Genomic DNA, 5,119 nt, shown 5'->3' on the forward strand with positions numbered 1-5,119 from the left:
ATTTTAAAAAAGAAAATTTTCTATCCCCTCTCAATTGTTAATATCTTGCTCCCATCCTTTTTCCTTCCCCCCCCACCCCCTTCGCTGCGGGATATTTTAGGCTTCTTTGTTGGTGGGTCTGCCATCTCAGCATTTGAGGGCTCTGAGAAGGACACCTTCTTCCTGGGGTGGCCCGATCCACAGTTTGGAGAGGGGTCCGAGGTGGTATGACTTCTTTTCTCGAGGTCAAGGATCTCTACGTCAGAATCCTCAGTGCCTAATTCACTTAGAAGATTCACCCTTGGAATATTGGGATATTTCGTGCGATAATGACCCTTCTGGTGGCACTCATAGCACTCAACATTGGCACATTCTCTTGGAGGGCAATTGGATTGATTTTTGATGCCCACCATCTCAAGTCGAAGATCATTCAGCGCCTTGGCTAGGTCATTGACTTCAAGTCCTTTAGTAGGAGGGGCCGAGGGAGTAGGAAGGAGCGGGCTCATGGGTGAGGCTTGTTAAGGGTAAGCATCTAAGGGAGGACCATACATTTGAGGTGGAGCCAGTGCATACATCCCTGATGAGGGGTGGGGGTATGCCCCTGAGTTAGACCCCCCAGGTTGTTGTTGGAGGAATTGAGGGGGTTGCGAAGGGACAATCGTCTTCTTTGAAGCAGGGTTAGACTGAACTCTATCAAACTTTTGAGCAATCTCATGTGCTAGCACCATAGTTTCTAGATTCTCCCATTTAAGCTTGAGGCAAAATTCGTCACTTGCTCCTACTACAAGGTAGCCCAGCACATGCTGAGTCATTTCAGCTCAAAATTTGGCATTGTCCTCCTGCGTGGAAATTAAACGGTCCAAGAGCACGATCGCTCAATCCACATATCGACGAGCCGTCTCACCTTCTGACTGCTTCAAGTTTTCCACCTGCAGGTACACATTCTCTGGCTCCTCTTCATTGCCGAAATACTCAATCATCACTATTGTTAACCTTGGCCAACTTTGGTGGACATCGTCAGCTTGCTTCTCATACCACACTTGAGCCAAACCCTCTAGAAATGTGGGAAGAACCAATAGCTATCTATCTTTAGTAAGAAAGTTTAGAGAAACACAACGGTGCTTGAAGGCCATAGGATACTCATTTAACCTGTCCATAGAACACAGGAATGTCAACCATGCTTGAAAAAATGGACAAGAGAGAGACAAAATAAGGCTTATCTATGGGCAAACAATGGAAAGAGGTAGCTTGAACTGAAAATCAGGTGAAGATACATCCACAAAGCACACATAGGTAGGGTAGGGTGAATACTATACGGGAAGAATCTTTAGCATAGAATAGCTCATAGAAAATCTTAAAAGGGCCAACCCTCATGATATCGCATCCATATTTACAAGGGAGGGTTAGAGACACGGCGCTGCATGAGGTGGTTCATCAAGGCAAACAAGAATGCCATGACAAATGTCAACAGTTGGAGAGCTTGCACATCACTTTCAGCTTCTTCTAGTTCTTGTAATCGCCATGCTATTTCTTCAAGGGGTGTGCGGTCTGGCATCATTCTTTTGAGAAATATCCTTGAGGACCTTTCTGATGATCTTTCAAAGTCGGTAAACTTATATCAAATATGGCCAACACTTAGTTTCATGATGACCACAACTTTTGCATTCCTTACAAATGATCACCATCCTTCGTGGCTTGTGGCTTTGTTGGGGTGGTGCTTCCACTCGCGTCATGTGAGAGTGCTCTCAATGGAAGCAAGAACGGAAGAAGGAGAGAGAGAGACAGAGAGCCACAAGTTTTGGTGGGTGCAGAACCACCCTAATCTTCTTTTTCATTCATTTATATATGTGTTTGAGTATTGTACATAACCGGGGTAAAGGCATAGTGACCTTTAACCCCCACAACCTCCCACTTAAAGAACAATGTGCCTTTAAGCAAGAACAACCAGTGAGCGTACTATCCAATGCCCATCAATACACGGCAATACTCAAAACTGCTAACTAGGTAGACTCTTCGTCAGCATATCTGCAGGGTTATCATCTGTATGAACCTTGACAAGCTCTATGCACATGTCCTCAAGTACCTCCCTGATGAAATGGTACCTGACCTCAATGTGTTTGGTCTTTGCATGAAAGACCAGATTCTATGCTAGCTGAATAGCACTCATGGAATCACTATGCAATGTCGATACACCTATATGAATCCCCAAATCTCCCACTAGCCGATCAAGCCATATAGCCTCCTTGCAACCCTCTGTGGCTGCAACATACTCAGCCTCTGTGGTAGACAAAGCAATGCACTTCTATGCATGAGACATCCACGACACTGCACCACCTACAAAGGTGAACACATAACCAGAAGTGGATCTCCTACTATCCACATGCCCTGCATAATCTGAATCTATGTACCCAAGTACACGCATGTCTCCTCTACCAAAGCAGATGCACATCTCCTTGGTACCCTTCATGTACCTCATGATGCACTTAGTTGCCTCCCAATGCCTCTTTCTTGGATTAGCCATATACCGGCTAACAACTCCCACTGCAAATGCAATGTCTAGTCTAGTAGCTATCATAGCATACATAAGACTCCCAACTACTGATGCATAAGGAACCTTGGCCATCATGGCCCTCTCCTCATCTGATTTGGGACTATTTGTATGACTCAGTTTCACATATGGAGGCAATGAAGTACTCAATGCCTTCCCCTCCATATTCAAATGCTGCAATACTTTTATAACATACTCTTTTTGTGAAAGCCAAAGGAGTTTCCTACTCCGATCATGCGTGATGCGCATACCAAGAATATGACCTGCAAATCCCAAATCCTTCATATCAAAGGCCTAATGCAACTTGGCCTTTAATGCATCTAGCTCATAGATATTCTTGCTAGCCAATAGCATATCATCCACATATAGTGCCAAGATTATCAGGTTATTATCCTTAGCCCTTTTAGTGTAGAGGCAGTGATCAATTTCACTCCTTCTAAAACCCTGGGAGTGAATGAAAGCATCAAACTTCTGATACCATTCTCTAGGCACTTGCTTAAGACCATAGAGACTCTTCTTCAGCTTGCAAACTAAATGCTCTTTGCCCTTTTCTTCAAAGCCTTCCGGCTGCACCATGTAAATTTCCTAATGCAAATCCCCATGCAAGAAAACTGTCTTGACATCCATCTACATAAGCTCCATATCCTCTACTGCCACTAGTCCAAGCATGCATCTAAGTGTGGTCATTTTCACAACCGGAGAGAATATCTCATCAAAGTCCACACCCTTCTCTTGCTTGAACCCTTTAGCAACCAAACGGGCCTTGTACCTAGGCACATCATCACGTGTGACCTTCATTTTGTAGACCCATTTACATGGCAATGCTTTCTTTCCATGTGGCAAAGAAACCAAGTCCCAAGTCTTATTCTTCATAAGTGAACTCATCTCTGATTGCATAGCATACTCCCACTTGTGTTGATCCTCGTGCATCATAGCCTCTTTATAGCAAGAAGGCTCCCTGCAATCAGTAAGCATCACATAGTCTACCCCTGGAACAAATCTATCAGGCAGTCTAGACACTCTAGATGATCTTCTCAAGGGCATTTCAGCTTGCTGTCCCACCTGCATATCAGCCACATTTGGCTCATCATTTCCACTAATAGATGATCCATCATCTACCCTTGATTGTATACCTGTGGGAGTACTTGTTGGTACCATTTCTTGCACATTTGGTGCATGGACAGCTTGCTGTCTATCAACATATGCAGGTGGATTCACATCCTAGAAAGTGATTCTCCTCATTTCCACATCCCTCATGGGTGCCTTATGCATTTTCTTCTCGTTGAAGATTACATCATGGCTGTGTATGATCTTCTTTGCTTCTGGATCCTAGAGACGATAGCCCATCTCTCCACTTTCACCATAACCCAGAAAGATGCATTTCCTAGACTTATGATCTAGCTTCTTTCGAAGCCCTTTTGGCACATGTGCATATGCCTCACACCCAAATATACGCAAATGAGAGTAAGAGGGCTTCTTGCCACTCCATGCCTCTCTAGGAATACCACCATCCAAACTCTTACTAGGTGATCTATTGATCACATGCACTGCAGTCTTCATTGCCTCAGCCCAAAAACCACCAGAAAGACTTGCATTGGAAAGCATGCATTGCAACCTTTCTTGAATGGTACGGTTCATCTTTTCTGCAACTGGATTTTGCTCTGGAGTACGAGGGGATGTGAGCTCCCTCTTAATCCCATGTGTATCACAGAAATGCTGAAAGTCATGAGAGAGATACTCTACACCATTGCCAGTCCATAGGCATTTAAGCATTCTACCTGACTGATTCTCAACCAAGGCCAGCCATTTCTGAAATATCTGGAACACATCACTCTTCCGAGCTATAGCATAAGCCCACACTTTCCTAGTTGCATCATCAATGAATGTCACATAGTATTCAGCCCTGCCTAATGACTGTGTAGGCATGGGACCACATACATCTGAATGCACCAAATCAAGCTTTTCAAACTCTTTCTTTCCCCTTCTTTTATGGGTTGATTTAGTCTGCTTCCCATAGAGACAGCGCTCACAAAATTCGAAATCAGAGAAACTCAAATGCGGTACATAACCCAAATGGCATAAGAGTTTCATTCCATTCTGGCTCATGTGCCCCAACCTACAATGCCACAAAGAAGTGCTTGGCTGCTCGGTTATTGCAACAACATGATCAAATACCCAGGGATACAAAGTCCCACACTTGGCACCCCTGGCCAAAAGCATAGAGCCCTTCTAAATTTTCCAACTCTGAAAGCCAAAAGTGGTGTGAAAACTAGCATCATCTAGCTGACCCACTGAAATAGGACTCTTGGTCAGCTTAGGCACATGTCTCACATGTTTCAAAACAAATGCAGACCCATTTGCAAAAGAAAACTTTATGTCACCTGCTCCCACTATGTCACATGCATAGGCATTTCCAAGATGCACACAACCTGTCTTGACTCATCATGGTGAAAATGGAGAATGAGCAAGGATAGCCCATGTTGTTGGGACAATCATGGCTAAAAGGTGCCAAGGCACTACAAGATTGGGGAAGTGACAACCTAACCATTGCTTGGGTCACACCCTCATCATTGCTCACAATGGCTAGGATGT

Source organism: Dipteris shenzhenensis, chromosome 19 (genome assembly GCF_047967505.1).
Source record: "Dipteris shenzhenensis isolate YYH24624 ecotype China chromosome 19, Dip_SZ_1.0, whole genome shotgun sequence".
Classification (NCBI taxonomy): domain Eukaryota; kingdom Viridiplantae; phylum Streptophyta; class Polypodiopsida; order Gleicheniales; family Dipteridaceae; genus Dipteris; species Dipteris shenzhenensis.